This window comes from Somniosus microcephalus, chromosome 18 (assembly GCF_052327205.1).
Source record: "Somniosus microcephalus isolate GS21.2 chromosome 18, FLI_Smic_1.0, whole genome shotgun sequence".
Lineage (NCBI taxonomy): Eukaryota > Metazoa > Chordata > Chondrichthyes > Squaliformes > Somniosidae > Somniosus > Somniosus microcephalus.
This window is the reverse complement of record NC_141004.1, coordinates 34,173,945-34,197,282: the sequence shown is the minus strand read 5'-3', so window position 1 is coordinate 34,197,282 and position 23,338 is coordinate 34,173,945.

The following is a 23,338-nucleotide window of genomic DNA, read 5'->3' as shown; positions in this document are numbered from 1 at the left end:
CAATCACTATCTGCACGGGCAGAAATTCACCCTACTGACTGATCATCAACCCCTGGTCTCAATTTTTAACCCAAAGAAGGGCGTTCCGGTGATGACGGCGCAACGGCTGCAAAGATGGTCACTTTTTCTAGGGGCACATCAGTATGACAGAGTACAAAGGTACGAAACAACATGGAAACGCTGATGGGCTATCGCGCCTACCGTTGCCTACAGCGGAAGAAGCACCTGCAGTGGACCCGGTGGAGATATTCCATGCGACCATAGTCGAATGTTTGCCTGTTACAAACGCAAGTATTGAGAAGGAAACCCGAAATGAACTGACACTCTCTCTCTCGGGTCTATGATTTGACGGTGAAGGGATGGCCAGCATATGGCGACTCACTGTTGCCAGCATTCTCGCCAAGGAGGGAACAGCTGTCAGTGTGCCGGGGAACCTTGATGTGTGGCTCCTGAGTGGTAATTCCACCCAAGTTGAGAGATAGAGTACTCAATGAGCTTCACGAGGGTCATCTGGGAGGGGTAAAAATGAAGAGCCTAGCCAGGGCGTTTGTGTAGTGGCCGGGAATCGATAAAGAAATCGAGGATATGACCAAGAGATGCACAGGATGCCAGAAGGTCCAAAACGCTCCACCACAGGCCCCGCTACATCCATGGGAGTGGCCCTCATCTCCATGGTAACGGGTACACATTGATTTCGCTGGTCCATTTATGGACTCAATGTTTCTAATCGCTGTGGACGCCCATTCGAAATGGCCAGAGGTCATTAAAATGTCCTCCACCACCACGGAGAAAACTATTGCAGTCCTAAGGACCATCTTCGCCAGGAATGGGTTGCCAGAACAGATCTGTTCCGACAATGGCCCACAGTTTGTGTCTGAGGATTTCCGGAGGTTCCTGAAGAATAATGGGGTGAAACATTACACATCTGCCCCATATCATCCAGCCACAAATGGATTGGCTGAGAGGTTTGTTCAGACCTTTAAAAAGGCCATAAAGGCAATGTATAATGACGACATACCACTGCAACACAAGGTGGATAACTTTCTGTTTGCTTACCAGAATGCGACACATGCAGTAACCAATCAAACTCCAGCTGTACTGTTAGAACATAAGAACATAAGAAATAGGAGCAGGAGTAGGCCAATCGGCCCCTCGAGCCTGCTCCGCCATTCAATAAGATCATGGCTGATCTGATCCTAACCGCCAATCCACTATCATAGAACCATCTCCTGAATCTAACAGAATTTGACACACGAAATAGGAGCAGGATCAGGCTACACGGCCCCTGGGCCCGCTCCGCTACCCACAGGGCCATGACCGATCCGAACCTAGACTCATGTCCAAGTTCCTGCCCCCTCCCCATAACTCTTAATTCCCTTTACTTCTAGGAAACTGTCTATTTCTGTTTTAAATTTATGTAATGATGTAGCTTCTACAGCTTTTTGGGGCAGCATATTCCATGGACCTACCACCCTCTGAGTGAAGTAGTTCCTCCTCATCTCAGTTTTGAAAGAGCAGCCCCTAGTTCTAGTTTCACCCATCATCGGGAACATCCTCCCCGCATCCACCCGATCCAACCCCTTCACAATCTTATATGTTTCAATAAGATCGCCTCTCATTCTTCTGAACTCCAATGAGTAGAGTCCCAATCTACTCAACCTCTCCTCACATGTCCATCCCCTCCACCCCGGGATTAACCGAGTGAACCTTCTTTGTACTGACTCGAGAGTAAGTATGTCCTTTCTTAAGTTTAAATGTTTAAATGTCTTCATCTAAATATACACTCTCGGGAGCCGCAAGCCTACATTTCGTTGTACTGCACTTGTGCACTAACAATGACAATAAAGTTGATTATTATTATTATTATTTTAAAAAACTGTACGCAGTATTCCAGGTGCGGTCTCACCAATACCTTGTACAACTGAAGCAATACCTCCCTATTTTTATATTCTATCCCCCTAGCAATAAAAGCCAACATTCCATTGGCCTTCTTAATCACTTGCTGCACCTGCATACTAACCTTTTGAGTTTCGTGCACCAGGACCCCCAGATCCCTTTGTACTTCAGTACTTTCCAGTTTCTTGCCATTAAGATAATAACTTGCTCTACGATTTTTCCTGCCAAAGTGCATAACCTCACACTTTCCAGTATTTTATTCCATCTGCCAAATCTCTGCCCACTTACTTAGCCTGTCGATGTCCCCTTGCAGGTTTTTTATCTCCTCCTCACTCACTACTTTCCCTCCCATCTTAGTATCATCTGCAAACTTTGATATGTTACACTCGGTCCCCTCCTCCAAATCGTTAATATAGATTGTAAAGAGTTGGGGACCCAGCACTGACCCCTGCAGAACACCACTAGTTACTGATTGCCAGTCTGAGAATGAACCATTTATCCCAACTCTCTGCCTTCTGTTAGATAGCCAATCCTCTATCCATGCCAGAATATTACCCCCAATCCCGTGATTTTTTTTATCTTAAGCAATAATCTTCTGTGTGGCACCTTGTCAAATGCCTTTTGGAAGTCTAAATACACTACGTCCACTGGTTCCCCTTTATCCACCCTATATGTTACTTCCTCAAAGAACTCCAGCAAATTTGTCAAACATGACTTCCCCTTCTTAAAACCATGCTGACTTTGTCCTATTAAATTATGATTATCCAAATGTCCTGTTACTGTCTCCTTAATAATGTTTTTCAACCGGAGACTAAGATGTCGCTTGGATTTGCTCAAACCAAACATAAGACGAGATGTTGAGGATAAGCAGTTCCAGCACATAAATGAGAAGCCAACCAGGAGCTTCAAGATAGGGCAACCAGTCTTGGCCCGCGACTACCGAACAGAAAAATGGCAGCCAGGCACGATATGCACACAGCAGGGACCACTAATGTACACAGTGGACGTTGGAGAGAGCATCGTGAGACGCCATGCTGACCAGATTCTAGAGCCACAGGAACAAGCCAAACCTGTACCACAAGCATGTGCACCTGGTAATGAGCCCGAAGTACAGATTGTGTCTACCTCAGAAGCAGGGGTATTGGAAGCTGACGAACCAACCGATGACAATGAGCCAGAATTGACTCCACCGCCAGAACAGGATACCTGAGAAAGGCGCTATCCAGTCCGGATCAGGAAGCCTCCTCAAAGACTAAACTTATAAATGACTATTTCAGTTGATGTATATATTACTGAGAAAATTGTAATTGTAATTAGTTATTATTTAGTTGTTAAATGAATGTTATGTACTGTTTATCTAAAAGGGGAGGAATTGTTGTGTATGTACCTTTAAGGGAATAACTGGTCTTAGACTGCAGTACCGGCAGTGACCACCCCTTTATAAAAGGCTCTAGCAGGCTTCTGTAGTTTCAGTTTCAAGCTGCCTCTTGTTCAGTAAAGTACCTGTTAAACTGTTCTCCCGAAGTCCATGTATTATTGAGGCGCGGACTTTACAATTCTCTTATGAGCACTCACCATGTTTTCCTACCCTGGTGAGTTATCTCCTCCATGGAGGTTGCCAACCTTTCCATGGTGATGCGTTCATGCGCCAATGACTCCACAAAGGCTCTGCTCATGGTCGCTATGGACTCCTCCATTCACTCCACACTCGCAGCGACCCTGGAGACAAAACCTGCCAGAGACTCCTGCATCTGTGCATGGAGATCCATCACCTCTTCTCTTGCGGATGGACCCAGAGGCAGAGGGTCGACATGCAGCACAGCTGAGCTGAGCTGGCAGAGTCCTGCGCCCTCCAACGAGGACTCTCCACTGCTGTCCCTGTCTCCAGAATCTGCTGAGGCTCACTTGTGAGCTGTGAAACACCAGGTGACAACACTACTCTATGTCCCGAAGGTCCCCCCGAGGTGTGAGTGTCTGCACTGGTGCTGGGTGCACTTACTTCTGCTGACGCTGCGCCCTCAGAGGTTGGAGCTTCCTCTGAGGAGTCTGGCTGCACAGCCTCTTCCTTCTCCACAGTGGGGACGGGGGCTCTGGATGGTCCTGTGGGGGACTAGAGGAAGGAGTTAGAGATGTGATGCCAAGTTTACATGCACATTCGAGTTGACATCTGCTGACACCTGCATCCATGCAGCCTTGGTCTCAGTGGGAGGCCTCTTCCTGCCTGACCTAGGGAAGAGGACCTCCCTGTGGGCGCTAACCCCATCCAATAATGCCTGCAGTGAAGCTTCGTTGAATTTGGAGGCCGCTCGGGGTCTGGCACTGGCCACAGCTGCTGCAGGCTCCTCTGCCATCCTGTATGGTTCATTTGGAAGCCAACAGAGGAAGCAATGCCTGCTGTGGACCTTGAAAGCACCACAAATGATGGCATCATACTGTGGGGCTTTCTGACTAGAAATGGACAATTAGCAAGGCTGTCCACATGCTGGAAATTAATTGGCCACTTGAGGGAAAATTGCGTGCAGCTGGCTGACCCATTTTTTTTCGGGTCAGAACCCCACATTCGGGGAATCCGACCATTTCCCACACAATCCACAAAATTGGGCCCATTGTGTTTTTAATTTGGAGACCTAGGGAGTAAGAATACTTCTTGTTACTATGTATAGTGACATTATAAATGTGTTTGTGAAGATTTCCTCTAGTATTTCTAGTGAAATAATTAACACATTGGCCCAGAAGTTCAGAGGGGACATTCCCTACATCAGAAGGGTGAGGTCCAAGTCTCCCCAGATATTGGGCTTCTGGCCTCATTATAATGGAGCCAGCACACAATAGCCTGCCAGCAAAGACTAGTGAAAGGTGTGCATCGCAGCACCCCTCAAGTAAGTGGGTCCAGGTCAGGTTGGGCTGGGGATCGGGAGGCCAGGGTAATACCGAGCCAGGGATCGGGGGTCTGAGAATCAGGGAGAGAAGGAACAAGGCGTCGGGCCTGGGTCGGGAGTCGAGGCCTGTGACCGAGATCGCGGGGGTCGGGGCCTGGGATCGTGGAGGTTGGGGTCTGGGATCATGGAGGTCGAGGCCTGGGATCAGTGGGGTCGGGGCCTGGGATCGTGGAGGTCGGGGCCGGGGATCGTGGAGGTTGGGGCCGGGGATCATGGAGGTCGGGGCCTGGGATCGTGGAGGTTGGGGCCTGGGATCAGTGGGGTCGGGGCCTGGGATCATGGAGGTTGGGGCCGGGGATCAGTGGGGTCGGGGCCGGGGATCGTGGAGGTTGGGGCCTGGGATCAGTGGGGTCGGGGCCTAGGATCATGGAGGTTGGGGCCGGGGATCGTGGAGGTCGGGCCCGGGTATCGTGGAGGTTGGGTCCTAGGACCAATGGGGTCGGGGCCGGGTATTGTGGAGGTTGGGGCCTAGGACCAATGGGGTTGGGGCTGGGGATCGTGGAGGCGGGGCCGGGGATCGTGGAGGTCGGGGCCTGTGATCAATGGGGTCGGGGCCTGGGATCAATGGGGTCGGGGCCTGGGATCAGTGAGGTCGGGGCCTGGGATTGCAGGGGTAGGGGCTAGAGGGAGATCGGGGGCTGGAGCGGCAACAATTGAGGAGAGCAGCAGCAATCGGTCCCTTTAATGTGCAATTGGGGGCAGCACCCCTGCTCTACCGGCTCCACGTTCAGGTATGTTACTTACCTTCTTCATTGCAGGCGTAGGGCTGGTTTCCCTGAGTGCAGCCCGCGAATCCCTTCCTCCATTCAATTTAGTTTCTCTCTTTGTATCATTTAAAGCTGAATTGAGAGTGTGAGGCTTGTTACCGGTGCTCAGCAACTGTCCACTGGGATGTGCATTAGAGTGTCCTGGAAGGACTTTGCTTTCCCATCCGCCCCCTTCACTCTGTGTCTCCCTAATGGCCTGGTTATTAGTGGGAACCCGATGTGGAGACGTGTGGGTGTGATGCTATACTAGGTCACTTAGTGGGACGGTGTGTTGGCTTCAGTTGCAGACTTAAACATCTAACAAAGGCAGTCTCAGACGGCAATCTGCATCCTCTTACTTCCAGACCTCGGCGTGTGGATGCTGCTTCAGGCTGTTTTGCACTGCAACTGCTGGCTTTGAGCCACACTGACTTACTTCATGTATACAGTTTGCTGGTTAATAACTCCAGAGTACAAATCAAAACAGTTGAATTAGCACCTAGTTGGTGCAGATTTAATTTGTGGCAATTTCCTTTTAACTAAATTAATCCGCTTGTAATAAATTGAAACAAAGTTATGAAAATGTTGACAGGTAAGCATGAAAAACAAACTGCAAAGGTAAGCCTGTGCTGCACGGCTATCAAAATATTATTCTGGCCACTAAATTTGAAGGCCCTGAAATTCTTCAAGGGTGCTATCCGTCTTTTGTTATAGTTATGTGGTAGTAATAGGAGAACCTCGATGGAATTTCAGTGCCAACACGTTTAAGGGCAGTGGAAAATCAGCTTTTTATGTGAAGATTGCTATTGTTGCAATGTACAATGATAGAATAGTGATCTTATTGTATCTGCCCTTTTACAATTGTTAGAGAATTTAGAGTATAGGCTTCACTACGTTTGTAGTAAGTAGGCATCCCGATCTAATATATACCTATTACTAGCCGGAGTGCCCGGCGGTGCCGAGGCTTTTTCGAGGGCATGTTGTTGTTGGAAGAGAGAGAGAGAGCGACTGGGGGGAAGAGAGAGAGCGACTGGGGGGAAGAGAGAGAGCGACTGGGGGAAAGAGAGAGAGCGACTGGGGGGAAGAGAGAGCACGACTGGGGGGAAGAGAGCGCGACGGGGGGAAGAGAGAGAGCGACTGGGAGGAAGAGAGAGAGCGACTGGGGGGAAGAGAGAGAGCGACTGGGGGGAAGAGAGAGAGCGACTGGGGGGAAGAGAGAGAGCGACTGGGGGGAAGAGAGAGAGCGACTGGGGGAAAGAGAGAGAGCGACTGGGGGAAAGAGAGAGAGCGACTGGGGGAAAGAGAGAGAGCGACTGGGGGGAAGAGAGAGTGCGACTGGGGGGAAGAGAGAGCGCGACTGGGGGGAAGGGAGAGCGCGACTGGGGGGAAGAGAGAGAGCGACTGGGAGGAAGAGAGAGAGCGACTGGGGGGATGGGAGAGAGAGCGACGGGGGAAGAGAGATAGCGACTGGGGGGAAGAGAGAGAGCGACGGGGGGAAGAGAGCGCGACTGGGGGGGAAGGAGGGGGAAGGGGGGAAAGGGGAGGGGAGGGGGGGAAAGGGAGGGGGGGGAAAGGGAGGGGAGGGGGAAGGGAGGGGAGGAGGGGGGAAAAGAGGGGGAGGGGGGAAAGAAGGGGAGAAGGGGGGAAGGGGAGAAGGGGGGGAAGAAGGGGAGGAGAAGGGAGGGGGGAGGGGGGAGAAGGGGGGAGGGGGGAGAGGGGAGGGGGAGAAGGGGGGAGGGGGAGAAGGGAGGGGGGAGGAGGAAGGGGAGGGGGGGAGGGGAGGGGGAGTCCCCGAGCCCCGATCTCCCGATGTCCCCGAGCCCCGATCTCCCGATGTCCCGCCCCCGATCTCCCGATGTCCCGCTCCCCGATCTTCCGTCCCCCGATGTCCCGCCCTCGATCTCCCGATGTCCCGCCCCCGATCTCCCGATGTCCCGCCCCGCGATCTCCCGATGTCCCGCCCCCCGATCTCCCGATGTCCCGCCCCCCGATCTCCCGATGTCCCGCCTCCCGATGTCCCGCCCCCCGATCTCCCGTCCCCCGATCTCCCGATGTCGCGAGCCCCGCCCCCCGATGTCCCGAGCCCCGCCCTCCCGAGCTGGCTTCAAGACCGCCGATTGCGGCTGTGAGAGACGGCCGGCGGGCCCGGTTGCCGGGGTAACCCTTCCCGCTCTCCAAGCCCCGCCCGAGATCCGCACTCCCGAGAGCCTCGCCCCCCCGCCCGAGCCGAGCGGGGAACAGAGAGAGACGCCGCGTCTCAGCTGCTCCTGCTGCGCGCGCACCCTGTGTATGTCCCGTGACCCTCGTGGCTGACGCCGTTGCCCCGGGTAACGTGACGGGGGGGGGGGAGCTTAGCAGAAGCCGTGGGACAATTACCTAGCTCGGGCGCGGCTGGGCAGGGGAGGCCCAGGCTTTGAGGCCTAGGTTCTGAGGCTTACAAAAACAGGGAAAGGTAGGAAAAAGAATCTTCAGGTTAGAGAAAATATTTACAAATGAATGAAGTTTTTTTAAAAACAATTTAATAAAAGCAATTTTTTTTTGCTGGAAATGTAGGTTTGAAAAGAAAAACGCAGAAAGCGGGAAAAAGAATGGAATCAAGATGGCGGCGACTCACCTCGGTTCAGAACGATAAGGCCCACCCACACACGCACCGATTGGTCGACCGTCAGGTCACCGAAGCATAGGATTAGTCAATCGTCCCGTCACTCGACTGTAGGAGGGCCCGCCCGCACGCGCCAGGAACCCGGCATACGATTGGTCGACCTCGAGGTCACTCTATCGCTAATGAGCGGATAATGAGATGCTAATGAGCGGAATTTTGAACGTTTTTTGGATACCGCGGGCGCAATTTTTGTCCGGCCGAAACGTAAATACACTTACGACCGTTTTGGAATGGTAAGCTTTCTTTTGACGTAACGCACGCGTAGGTACGCTCTATAACTTTCGAGTGCATAGCCGGACAGACGCATACTGAAGGACAGACAGACAGACAGACAGACATTTCTCTCCACGGATGTTGCCTGACCTGCTGAGTTTTTCCAGCATTTTCTGTTGTTACTTCAGATTTCCAACATCTGCAGTATTTTGCTATCAGACAGACAGACAGATGTATCCATTTATATATATAGACTAGCTGAAGTGCCCGGCGGTGCCGAGGCTTTTTCGAGGGAATGTTGTTGTTGGAAGAGAGAGAGAGAGCGACTGGGGGGAAGAGAGAGAGCGACTGGGGGGAAGAGAGAGAGCGAGAGGGGAGGGGAGGGAGGGGAGGGGGAGGGGGGAGGGGAGGGAGGGGGAGAGGGGGAGAGGGGAGGGCGGGGAAGGGAGGGGGGGAAGGGAGGGCGGGGGGGAAGGGAGGGGGAGGGCGGGAGGGGGAAAAGGGGGGGAAGGGAGGGCGGGAGGGAGGGCGGGGGGGCCCCCCCGAGGGTCGCGGCCCCCCCCCCCCCGAGGTGAAGACCGGCGATTGCGTGTGCAGCAGGAGCTGAGACGCGGCGTCTCTCTCTGGCTCGGCCGGCGGGCCCGGTTGCCAGGGTAACCGTGACGCTGACCAAGCCCCGCCCCCCGGCCGAGCCCGAGAGAGAGACGCCGCGTCTCAGCTGCTCCTGCTGTGCGCGCGGCCCCCCCCCCGAGGGTCGCGGCCCCTCCTGAGGGTCACGGCCCCCCCCCGAGGGTCGCGGCCCCCCCCCGAGGGTCGCGGCCCCCCCCCGAGGTGAAGACCGCCGATTGCGGCTGTGCGAGACGGCCGGCGGGGCCGGTTGCCAGGGTAACGCTGGACGCTCAGCAAGCCCCGCCCCCCGGCCGAGCCAGAGAGAGACGCCGCGTCTCAGCTCCTGCTGCGTGCGCACCCTAGCGGCGCTGGGCTGAGGCTCAGCCCTCCAGCCTTCGAGTGGGGCTGGGAGGTGCCTAGCTCAGGCGTGGGTGCGGAGGAGACGCCGAGGCTTCTAGGCCTACCTGGAAAAACGGGGAAAGGTAGGAAAATTAATGAGATTAGATAAGTTAATTACTTTCTAAATCATTTTTTTTTTAAACAATATGTGTTTTAAAAGCAACGTTTTTTTTTAAGACGCAGAAAGCGGGAAAAAGAAAGGAAAAGTTTGGAATCAAGATGGCGGCGACTCACCTCGGTTCAGAAGGATAAGGCCCGGCCACACACGCACCGATTGGCCCGGCGGCACACGCCAGCAACCCGGCGTACGATTGGTCGAGCTCGAGGTCACTCTGTCGCTAATGAGCGGATAATGAGATGCTAATGAGCGGAACGTTGAAGGTTTTTGGGATACCGCGGGCGGGATTTTAGCCCGGCCGAAACGTAAATACGCTTAAAACCGTCTCGGAAGCATAAGCTTTCTTTGGAGGTAACGCGCGCGTAGGTACGCCCTGTAACTTTCGAGCGCATAGCCCGACAGACGCACAGGCGATGACAGACAGAATGACAGACAGACAGACAGAATGACAGACAGACAGACAGACAGACAGATGTACCGATTTATATATATAGATTTAGCATTCATCAAAGTGGATTACAGGAAACTTTGGTTTATCCGGAGGTTGTATGTCTGGAAACCTCGATCTACCGACAGAAATCAGGAGCCATTTTGTTAGGTTTTTTTTCTTCTCGTGGCTTTTTTTTCAACAGTCAAAGTCTGTAAAGTCTCTCTGAAGCTGTTGCTAAGCTACAGAGACGCTTCTAAGGTACGGGCCGACTGTTTAGAAGCTGTTGCTAAGCAACAGTGTTTGTTGTCAGATACGGAGATGAAAACCTCCGTATGCTTCAACATTAACACTGGTATGTCCAGCAGTTTTGATAGATCGGCAACAGCTCGGTCCCGTCAGTGCCGGATATAACAAAGTTTCCTGTGTAAGGAACTTAGTAACGTTTCACTCTTTTATATATTATCACTTCATCCTCGAGAATATGAACAACCCCAAACTTTTCTTCACCACTTTGATCCCTTGGGTCTGCCCCCTCTATCCTCACCTGCACTGCCAAGTGTGAGGAACTTATCGATTTCTTCATCTTCAAATCATTCAACTACATCAGGCTCCTCCTTGCTCCCTGCCCATGCCACTCAATCCTCCCTCTCACTTTCAGCCCCTCTTCTACCCTAGCCCTGATCCCACAACACTACGGCCTAGAAATTCGACCGTGCAGGGCCTGTTATTTGGGTGCTAATATGGTGGCTTATTATGAGCTCATTAGGAGCCGAAATTGCACCGCCCGCCATATTGGTGCAGCCAAAAAATTGGCGTAGTGGGCCCATGCCTAAAACAGGCCAAAGGCCCTTTGTCCCAGCTTTCACCATCGAGTCTTCCATTTCTGACTTATTGTGCATCCAACCGTCCTTCCACTCCACTAGCACAACACTTTTAGCCATCACAGCTGTTAGAATATTTTAAAGTGGTTTAAATGGTCAAGTCGAACGTGGAGAAAAGGGGAAGCTTTTTGTTTCTGTGAGAACAAATCGAGCTGAGCCATGAGAATCAGACACCATGATAAGGTGCATAAGACAACACATACCACAGTATACTGCTAAGGCAGTCAGAACTATGAAGGCCTGAAGGCCACAAGTAGATAAAGGTTGGCCTACACATTACAGTACAATACGCAAAGCTTGTGGGACAGAGTTGGAAGCCGAAAAGGTTAGGTCATGGTGTAAACACCTCAAAAGTGGCGTCACCTTGGTGGGATGTTGTTATGAGTATGTGCAGCCCAAAGTAGCCGAATAGTATAAGGGTAGACACTGGCCCCTCTAAAAATTAGAGTGCTTTTGTAATATATATTAAAGCTTGTGTTTAAAACCACTCCGGCCTGATTCACGTGGAGGTTATTGTTGCAGGACTAACAACCCTTTGTTGTAATTGTAACCACGGGAAATCCGTTAACAACTGCCCTGTACTCTGACATTTTCATTGTAAACCCCACTTCCTTGCTACATCCCTCCTCGCCTTCAAAACCTCTTTCTTCAACCACATCATATGTTATCTCCCATAACATTTATTCTAAGTCCATGCCACTGCCTTTTTATAAAGTGCCTGAGTTGTTTCATTGCATTTAAGGTGCTATATGACATGAATATTGTCATTCATGTGGAAATGACTTATGAAATGATACTGGGCGGCCTGCTGGTGGCGCTGTCCAGGGAGAGTATAAATACTCGGGCATGGGCCCAGCTTGCTCAGGACATTCTTTAACAGGAACTAGTGGCATAGTGGTTAGCACTGTTGCCTCACAGCGCCAGGGACCCGGGTTCGAATCCAGCCTCGGGCGACTGTCTGTGTGGAGTTTGCACATTCTCCCCGTGTTTGCGTGGGTTTACTCCGGGTGCTCCGGTTTCCTCCCACAGTCCAAAGATGTGTGGGTTAGGTTGATTGGCTATGATAAATTGACCCTTAGTGTTAGGGGGATTAAATACGTGGGGTTACGGGGATAGGGTGGGATATGTGTTGGTGTAGGGGTTGCGGGGATCGGGTGGGATTTGTGTCGGTGCAGGCTCGATGGGCCGAAATGGCCTCTATCTGCACTGTGTGGTTTCTGTGATTTCTGTGATTTCTGTGACACAACTAGATCTCCATGTTGAAAAACAGTTGATTAAAGCCTTGTTTAATACTCAGACAAGTGCCTGGTAGTTTTCTTACATCACTATATAAATGCAGATTGTTCTTATCTTGATCACACTGGCAACATGACCGTAAGAAATATTTAAAATAAACAAAAAAACTCTATAAAGGGTCAAAAAGCTATCATTAAGCTGAGTTCATACTGAGTTGAATTCCTGCCCTGTACCTCACCACTAGCTATGTTATCTGATCAGTATCTACTTCAATTATTAATTCTGTATGAGCTTCTGACATTCTTTGGGCTGGATTTTGTCAGTGTGGGCGGGCTGGGGCGTGTCAGGTAGAAATCGTGTCAGGACCGCGACTCCTCACCAGCACTCTGCTTTGCCAACCTCTTCCTCCACATGCCATTGACAGTTACATCCCTGCACCCTTACCCATTCCCTCTCTCTCTATGGTCATATTCACTCAACTATTCGACCATGCAGCCCTCACACTCCCTATCACTGACAACAACAACTTTCAACACACAGGGAGGGTCCTTTGTATCCTTCTAAGCATCTATGCTATGGATTCTCTACACCCACTCCTTCATTCTCACTCAAACTCCACTTGTGTCCCTCATTACAGGAAAAGATGGCAAACTCCATGGAAAGGATGGCTACCTCCATGGTAAGGCTGGCTACCATAGAGGAGAGGATGGCTACATCCATGGAGGAGCTTAGTCACCAGGGTATTGAAAACATGGTCACTGTTCAGAATAGAATGACATCTCTTGAGGAGCGATGGTCAGCAATTGAGCAAATATACCAGACCTTCATGCAAGTCCTCTGGAGTAGGATTTCCAGTGCAGAAACGGGTCCTCATGGCCCCCCTGCAGTGCAGCAAGGTGCTGTCAAGCCACTTGCTAGCTCTGAAGTGGGGTTGACCCATGAGAGGGATGTTGGTGGCAGACAACAAGGAAGTGGGGGCTCCTCTCCAAGCGCTCACAAGACCATGCCACAGCAAAGCCCTCGGTCAGAGCCCCACCAAAGTCCTCACCCAACTGAGATAGCCATCTCGGCCCCTGCACAGCCGCAGGAGCAGCAGACTGTTAGCGAGCCCGCACAGGTTCGCCACCCCAGAGGACGCCCGCCAAAGGTGTCGAGACAGGAGCAGCAAGAGAGTGAGCAAGGGGCCTCCACATCTGCTGAAGCCACAGGGGAAGCACCATGTAGGAGCACACGTAAGAGGAAGATAAAGCACAAGTAGTCACAAAGGTAGTCACTTGGGTGCTGTGTTGTTTTGTTTTTGGACCAGCCATCATTTTGATTGTATTATAAAGTGTTTTGATGGACTGTGTCATTTCGCAAATGGAACTTTCAAATTGAAGGCTCAGGGTGGTCAGAGTGATAGGATTCCGTAGGTTCTTATCCATTGTCGATGGTCTGGTAAGAAGGAGCAAGACTAAAGTGTTTGATTGTGCAGGCTAAGCAAATCTGGCCAGGATGAGTGCGTCCCTTGCATCCCGGGCGGCAATGTTGTCGTGGGCTGGCACCTTCTGGCCTGTGCATCTTCAGGTGGGTGACTAGCACCTTGGCACTCCTGTTGATGCTCCTGCTGTTGGTGCTGCTGTTGTTCAGGGTTCTGCTGCTGCCGTGGCTGGTCTGTGTCCAAATCTGATGTCCAGGAGGAAAGGAATTAAATGTTCGCCATGCTTCTGGAAAATGCCTCAGTTGAGGAAGCGGCTAGTCAAGGTGGGGAGAGGGGTTTCCCAGGAGGTCACACTGGAGATGGGTGTCAGGCTCCAAACTTCCACAACACTGAGTATGCCTGCTAAACATTCCCCCAGACCCGAGACAACAAAGTTCTGCCACCTGCAAATGATCATTGGTGAAAACTCCTTTGTAATGGTGAAGCTGCAGCTGTTAGTAAGCAATCCACTTATGAGGCCGCCAGGATTACCTGGCGTGTTCCAGAGGAGGCGTGTAGGATGGGGGGATTGTCTAAAAATTGGAAAGACCCCTCAAAATGGGATTATAGAGGCAATTAAGTGGTTGTTAAGGACCTTAACGGCCCATCCCGCCTCTTGGAGGTGGGATGGAAAGGGGGTCGGAAAACACGCATTTGGGAAAATTGCTCAGAGGCGGGATCGGGACCTCCCGCCATTTTTGGCAATTTTAACAACTCCCTTGCCTCCAATCCCACCTCCTCGGGCCTGGCAAAATCGAGCCCTTTATGTCCAATACTGTTGCTAAAATTTTGACCTAAGTAAAACCACTGCCAGTTGTCTGGCAGGGGGGAATTTTCCGGGGGGTCAGCAGGCGCGATTGGTGGCGGGTCAATTGGGAAAGTGTTTTTTTGACAACAGGTCGGGTCCCCGCTGTCAACCCGCCACCACGCGCCTTTACCAAATGTTGGGTCTGTCAGCGCTAAGCAGACCCGACAAGCAGCGATGAGGGAGGCAATTCAGGTCATTATGACCTTGTTAACAAAGGATTAACAACAATCTTCAGCTCACCTTTAGAATTTACCAGCTCACCCACGGGGTCCACGCTGCTCAGGGATCATGTCTGTTAAGCTGGGCGGGAGTTGACTGGCCATGGAATCATCTCATTACTTGACAGCTTGAAATGTGCTATAAAAGCTCCAATCTCACAGCTGTTTATGTTCCAAGCTCAGAAGCTGTTGCTTACTGCATTTGGAAGACAGATTGAGCTTTATGCAGGTTGCAAGTGTTTGGTGCAAACTATCTACCCAGTGTCACCTCATTGGAACAACCTCTCTCACCATTGACAGATCGCTTCTGTCATCTCAACTTCACCTGCCATCTATTCCATCAGCATGGGTACGGTTTATACTGTCTCACACTGATCCGCAGAATCTGTCCACAATCAGCAGCAGCACCAGGCACACCAGCAGCACCAACAACAACACCAACCTTCTCCGCAATCACCTGATGCTGCACAGGGCACAGGGCATCAGCACCTGAGCACATTGCTGCCCGGAACGCCAGGGACGGCCTCACCATGGCCACATTGACTTCACTTAATGCTGTACACCCTGGCTGCCACATGATGGGCCAGGTTGGCACCGCCCCCCCCCCACAACATTGCGGGGGGTGCTGTTATGTCTCACCATTCACTGCAACTCACTAAGCCACTTTCAAAGGTGCACACAAATCTGTCCAAGAAAGCAAAGTGTTCAAAATAAAGATTTCAATGTTTGACACCATATTAACAGGAACTTCACATGAACATTGGCTAAAACACCCAAGTGCCTCCCCTTGTGTGTTGTTATTTGATATGATTGGACTAGGATGAGGGTGAGTGTGAGGGGTGGCTCGTGAGCGGGAGAAGTGATAATGTAGATAGAGAGGGATGGGTGGAAGTGCAAGGTAAGTTGGTGTGAGTAAGGATGTGCAGGAGTAGTCTAGGGAAGGCAGAGTGATGGGGATGTGATGAGTGGCACAGCAGGATGAGTTTGAGTGTGGCTTTGCAGTAACGTTTCGTGATCTACTGAGATCATTGAAAGGTTTGCGCCACTGCAGCCTGGTCCTGCTGACGACATCCTTGCTTCTGTCCTCCTGTGCAATGTGCAACCAGGCTGCTTTGGTCTCCTGGGGAGGTCTCTTCCGCCCATGGGAAGCGAAGAGGACCTCCCTGCGTGCTGTGACTCCCTCCATAAGCATAGGAAGGGAGTCATGGGAGAGCCTGGGTGCAGCTGTGCACCTCTGTGCAGCGCTTGTCAGTTTTTGCAGCACCTCAATGCTGCAGAACACTGACAGCACAAATGTCAAAGTAAATTTGCATATAGTCCCTTTAAGGAAACCGGCTGATGAGCGTCATCAAATGATGTCATCAGACCTGCTTCCTTCAATTGGCCAGGAAACTTGCTGGGCGGGGCTTAACAAGCCCAATCAGGGGAAAGTCATTCTGCAGAGCGGGCTGGAGCCAGCAGTGGGGTCAGGACCCACCACCAACGTCGCCCGCTGAGGTAGGGAAAATCACGGCCGTAGCGTTTGAAGACTGAAAAGTGCATTTATCTGCTCTTGATCTTCAAGAATATATGTTAAAGTGCTTCTCATCTTGCATGCTCTTGCAGTATAATTGCTACTTACTTGTTCAGTATTACAACAAGTCTAAGGAAGCCTCCACTTGTTCATGAATAATGCAAAATTATATAAACTACTAAGAAAACAATTCTCAACAACCATAGATTTTAATCTATGATAAACAACTATTGATTGCCAAATTTTCTGTGAAAATTAAATACTTCTTTTCCAATCAAAAAGCATAGCCCATATACTAAAATCCATGTTGAAGAAGGGAAGTGTTGACCATAGGGCTGCATTAGTGCTGTGATGCATGATTGAGCCGAGGTACAAATATATAACATTTCCTCATTACTCATAGTGCCATATATCATCAAAATTACTGGCAGAGACTCCGTGACAATGTCGCACTCCTGTAATATCCAGCTGAGCGAAACTGTCAAATATTTAAAGTTGCCAACTAAATCAGTTAATTGTTAAGTTTTTTTTAGTTGCTCTGTTTCCAAACCCCAAGCAGTCAAAGTGGCCTCCACATTGCAACTTCACTTCAGCCACAGAATCAAATTCAATTTAACAGCTAATAAAGCTTGCTTGCTTTTTATTTACAACTTATGAAATTATAATGTATGTGGACTAGTTTCAAATGACAGCAGATACGATTCATCTTTTGTCCTTTGTGTTTATAGTTCAACAAAGTCTGCATGAAACACAAACCTGAATAAAGTTTGGAAAGATTTAAGCCACGCGTGGTAGCAGTATATCCGATCTAAACTCATTGTTGCTCATAACTAGCATTGTTTCTCATTTTTGTGGAACCCTTTTGTATCCTGCTTTCTAAATTGCAATCTGTGATAGTGTGCTCCAATTTATTTTAGGGAGGAGCTGACATGAGGATAAACTTTTTTTACGCAGCGAGTGGTTAGGATCTGGAATGCACTGCCTGAGAGGGTGGTGGCGGCAGATTCAATCGTGGCTTTCAAAAGGGAGTTGGATAAGTACCTGAAGGAAAAAAATTTGCACGGCTACGGGGAAAGGGTGGGGGAGTGGGACTAGCTGAAGTGCTCTTGCAGAGAGCCGGCACGGGCTCAATGGGCCAAATGTCCTCCTCCTGTGCTGTAACCATTCTATGATTCTATAAAGTCTGTTCTAAACCCTAAGTGGGCTATTCCAACATCTATTTGGATTTTTTCTTATGACTTTTATTATTTTGTTGCTTAATAACAACAGAAGGCATGGCCACCAAAGGATGAGCGATTATAATCAGGGATCCTCAAGAGGGCAGAATTAGAGGAGCGCAGATATCTCGGGGGGGGGGGGTGGTTGTGGGGCTGAAGGAGATTACAGAGACAGCCTACAATAACAGTTGCACTGTTAAGAAATCTGAATTTGAACTCTGAAGCTTCATTTATCTGATAAACTCAGTAAGCTTACAGATGAGCACACTTTGTGGTCATTTGCACATCTGCCATTCTTTGATGATGGTATTGGTCCATAATTTGCTGTCAAAATAATTTATGCGCAAATGGTACAGCAACTTCAGGCGAGGGGCATATGTGCGATTAAACACAGATATCCAAAAGTTGCTGTCCGATATGTGCCACTCCGCTGTTAGCTTTGTGAAAACGGCTTCTCGCTGTCTAGCTCACCATTGATATGCATTGAACAGCGTGAAGTTGCTGTATTTGCACATTAGTTAGAAACTGAACTCGCCACAGAAAGTTAAGTCAAGTCATTTCAAGTCTAAGTACCCTTTTAACAATCTGATTGGCTAAGGAGATTCCTTGCCCTGTTCACTCAGATTCCAGATGCCCTGTGGAGGACACCGCGCCGTTTCCATCTCGCACTTCCAGCAACTTGCAGCGCAAAATATCATGCAGATTAAACAGGCAGGGGCAAGTCTAACTAACGGTGGGTGTAATTCACTGACCGGTTACAGCAAATTCTGGGCCATTGATCATATTGTGTTGGTTACCCTTTGATTTCTTGGGAGTCATTCCAGAAGACGGTGCAACACACTAGAATTCTATCAGGAAAGGATGAGGTAAACATGATAAAATGTGGGAATTATGAATATTTTTCACAGAATAACTCTTTCCAATTATGAAATATAATCCAGTTCTGTCTCTCCTGATCAGCTTTAATTGATACCAAAGTCATAGAATCCCAGTGCTTCTTTCAGGTTTTATTCCATAATTGCAGCACCGGCGGATGCCACGTAACATCTTAGTGCTGTAATGCACTCTATGGTTGGTGCCATCAATTCTCAGACTGCTCTCATGCAGTCTCAGCTTGATGCCACGCAAGCTCTGACTGCTGCCATCGTGGCTGGGTCAACCACCGTCCACCGGGACTTTCACGGTGTCACAGCAGGCCAGCAATCTGTGCTCCAGCAGATTGCTAGGGATGCTGAAATGCTGCCCCAGGGGAGTGCCAGTGGGTCAGTGGAGCTGGAAGCTGCTGTCCTCTCTCAGGATTACTGCATTCTTGCTCCTACCACTGGCACTCTGCCATTGCCCTTGTCGCTGCCTGTCATCCAGCCAGCCCAGACTGCTGCCGCCCATACTGAGGTGGTGCAGTCTACAGCATGGCCTTCCATCGTGTTCACTGATTATTGATAAATTCATTAATTAGCTTTGGATGATTTTGTGGTGTCTCTCATTTCAGCTTTGCGCTGTGATATGGCCTGTGACAGGGATGGAATGATGGGGATGTGGTGAGCAACAGGGATCTAGGGTTTAATTTATTGGAACCGCAGTCTGATGAGGCTGCCTCCTCCCTCGCTCATGTTCCTCCTCCTCCTCCGCCTCCACCTCCTCTCCCTCCTCCTGAGGTGGTCCTGCAACCCCTGCTGACAAGGGCTGGGCCCTCATTATGGCCAAGTTGTGGAGCATGCAGCACACCATGACAAAATGGGACACCCGCTCAGCCAAGTACTGGAGGGCTCCTCCCAAGCGGTCAAGGCAGCGGAACCGTTGCTTCAGCAGGCCAATGGTCTGCTCGATGATGTTCTGGTGGCAGCATGGCTCTCATTATATAAGTGTTGGACAGGAGTGTTGGGGTTGTGTAGGGGAGTCATGAGCCAGGTGGAGAGTGGATAGCCCTTGTCTCTGACCAGCCAGCCGCGAGCTTGATGTGGTGGCTGGAAGAGTGCTGGCACACCGGTCTGGCGCAGGATGAAGGCATTGTGGCTGCTGCCAGGATAGCGGGCATTGACAGTGAGGATTCGCTGTATGTGGTTGCACACCAACTGCGCATTAAGTGAGTGGTAGCCTTTGTGGTTACGGAAGATGTCAGGATTATAATGCACTGTTCGCAAAGCCACATGGATGCAGTCAATGTTGCCCTGCACCATGGGGAAGCCCACTATCCTGGCAAAGCAACATGCACGCTCGCCCTGCTTCTCTCTGGTGATGAGAAAGGAAATGTAGACTCTTCTCCTACTGTAGAGAGCTTCTGTGACCTCCCAGATGCAGCAATGGATGGCGAACTGCGCGATGTTCACTATATCTCCTGTTGCAGACTGGAAGGTACCGCTGGTGAAGAAATTGATGGCGACGGTGACCTTGACTGCCACTGAGAGAGCCGTGGTCGAACTGATCTGAGGCTCGAAGTCTGGTTGCAGGAGGTGGCAGAGTTTGGTGATCACATCCTTGCTGAAGCGAAGTCTTCTAGTGCACTGCTCCTCGCTTAATTGGAGGTAGGAGAAGTGCTCTTGGAATACCCTAGGAGGGTAAGGCGTCCTGTTGAGAGCCCTGATGGCCCGCCTCCTCCCTCTGGCCACATCTTGCAATCTTTCTCGTTGCCTCTGCTCCAAGGATGTTCCCGATGGCCGGGGAGTCCAGAACCAGGGGTCACAGTCTAAGGATAAGGGGTAAGCCATTTAAGATAGAGATGAGGAGGAATTTCTTCACCCAGAGAGTGGTGAACCTGTGGAATTCTCTACCACAGAAGGCAGTGGAGGCCAATTCATTAAATATATTCAAGAAGGAGTTGGATATATTTCTTAAGGCTAAAGGGATCAAGGGATATGGGGAGAAGGCAGGGGCCGGGTACTGAATTTGGATGATCAGCCATGATCTCATTGAATGGCGGAGCAGGCTTGAGGGGCCGAATGGCCTACTCCTGCTCCTATCTTCTATGTTTCTATCCTCAGTAGATCCTGGAGGGTGAGGTCGACTGCCAGTACAGCCCCCATTAATTTAATGATGTGTAGCACTTTGAAATTTTGTCAGAATAAATGTAACACATTTTTAGTAGCCACAACACTCCTGATACTAAGGAACATTTAACTGACTGAATTAATCGCTTGCACAATCGCAAACTGACAAGGAAGCAGTGAAACAGCACTGACCTGACAGCTGCGACTGATCCCTTTAAATAGCGCTCATGAAGCCGCCATCTGCCTGCTTCATGCCTCCTCTTCCTGTCGTTGTTGGGGTGAGGTGCTAAGGCAGGGGGCGATAATCAATTTGGCAGATTGGGCGTTCAGTGAGCATTGCACACTCACTGACATCACGATCTGCTAAAGCCCCAGGCGCTAACTGTTAGCGGCGGCGCTAAGTGGTGAATGGATTTGGCGTGTGCCGCTGGATACGCCTCGCCCCAGCACTACTTCATTAGCGCCCCGTTAGAGCCCCCGCCAGGCACTAAGGGGAGGCGCTAACCAACTGAATTTCTCCCCTAGTGTTTCTTTTAAACATTCTCACATCAGTTAATGTGTAAATATATGTGACAAGATATCTGTTAATGCATATTGGAGTTCCCAATAAACCATAAGTTTTCATACATACTGTACGAAGTATATAATGCACCTCCTCACCACAGAAATGATGCCACATATGATGCTGATAATAGGGGAAGGCCGGGAGTCATGCAGGTAAGTTACGCCAGGCTAGTGCCATGTTAGATGTTAGGCAGTTCTGCTTTTCCCAGAGGATCTATGGAAACAATTGCCAGCTTGTGCGGTGAGTGCTGACTCCACGAACCTTCAAAAGAGAGCTGAACCAGTCCCTGGCTTGTTTAGAGATCACATCTTATAAACGGTAGGTGAAATACCAGGCAATATAAGAATGGTTAACATGATCTCCTGGACTAGTTTTGATCTCCTAATTTTCCAGATATTTTTCCCCTCGTGTTTTATCTCTTTTTTGCCTCTCGCAGGAGATGCAGTTACAGTTTTTACACAACTACTAACTAGAGATAGGACCAGGTTGGAGTGATTGGGTGTGGTGGGTGTAGGGAGCAGGTAGAGGCTGGGGCTAAGAATGGGCCTCAGATCAAGATCTGGCCGGCCTGGCTATTGGTGTGACAGTGGGGCTGGGAGCAGGGGATCTGGGTGCAGCATCAGTCTGGGAGCCATCAGTGTTAAGTGTGGGATCAAACATGGATGCTGATGACAGAAGAGGTGTTAGTAGTTAGTGAGGTATGGATGTAACCAGGGAGCAGTGATGAATGAAAAGAGAATACCAATACGTGTTTTAAACATTGATATCTTCTCATATTGATTCCAGTGCTATTTTAGATTTCAGGTAATTTAAAAATGACTTGCATTGTTCGTATGGCTCATGGAGTCATCTAAACTCCTTGGTAAGTTAATGGCCCGTATTTTCCGATCGCAGGCCTCCCGCGGGCAGAGGCCTGCGATTTGGAAAAATCTGCGCCCTTACCTGAGGGCACCCGGGACGCACATGCTTCCGCTCCTGGGCCTCACCAAACTTGAAGTGCGCTGGGCCCACGTATCCCAGGGGCACATGTAGTTCGCAACATCCCTGGGATCACGTGGGCCATGGGGAGCCAATCACAGAAGGGAATCTCCCTTCATACATTTGACAGGAATACCTGTCAAATATATGAATGGAGATCAATGAAAAAACATAATAAAACTTTAAATGAATTTTTTTTTTTAATTAGATTTTTAAAATGACTTGAAATTACAATAAATTAAGTATTTTGAACAAAAATTAAATTTTTTGAACAAAGTAATTAAAGTTTTTTACGGGGCTAAAAATAAACTTACCTTTTTTAAAGTATTTGTAAATGATAAATCAGTGAAAAATTTTTTTTTTTTTACTTTTTTCAACTCTTATCCTGGTAAAAGCAGGCCTTATGCCTGCTTTTACCAGGCGCAAGAATTGTAAGGGTTTTCTGCGGGCAGAGGGTCTCCAAAAAGCGGAACTATCCGCCCACAGAGGCCCTGCTCCAGGGCAGCCGGAGGATCTGTCAAGAGCTTTCTTGACAGATCGGAAATGCCGGTTTTCATTGCATGCGCTGTGCATGCCTAAAACCGGCATTTCTGATGTCCCTACGGGTGTGTGCACAGCACGTACCCACCCGTAGGGATCGGAATATCTGGGCCAATGGCTTTGTAATTTATTGTTCTCTGTGTAATTACATTTTGGTATTATAACGATTATTAATGTTGGATTAGTAGTTTATAATTTTAGTTTCATTTTTGACAATCTTTAATAAGTCTTTATTACTACTACGTTATACAGCTTTGAACCAAAAGCTGAGAATATCAAATAACGTTTTAAATTTAAAAAATGTGATTGCTTTATTAAGGAAGAAAGTTTCCAATCCATAGTTAGGTCCAGTGAAATTAAACCATTTGACCTCATCACAATCATGTTTCCAGAGAATTAATCAACAGAAGTTCCCACTGAAATATAAGTATGAATTTTATAAGGATATTAACAGACACACTTTTAAATTTAACCATAACCTGTGTAAAATTGAATCATTTAATAATTTCACAGTTATTTTTGTTAAGCGTTTAATTGATTTTCCACACGATATGGGGATCATTTTCTGACTTCAAACTCCTGGCAAGGAGTCTCGTCCACTGGAAGCACACGACAGAAAATCATGCACAGTGCACGCCTCAATTTCCAATATGTGGTTTCAGAGGACAAGGGTCCTCTTCAAGTGCACAAAGTAAGAAAATTAACACTGCGTAACTAGATGGTTGGTAAATGAAAAGTGAATAAATTGTAATTGTGACTTTAGAGTACAACACAGACTGATAAAAAATAAAATTACAATTGGTATTATCAGGGTTGCAAGCTGAACTGAATTGATCTCCTTGAAGTGAGCCAAATTGATTTGCAAAATATTGCTCAGTTTGGATTGTGGTTGAACTGTTCCAGTTTCAACACCATTATTCATCTACA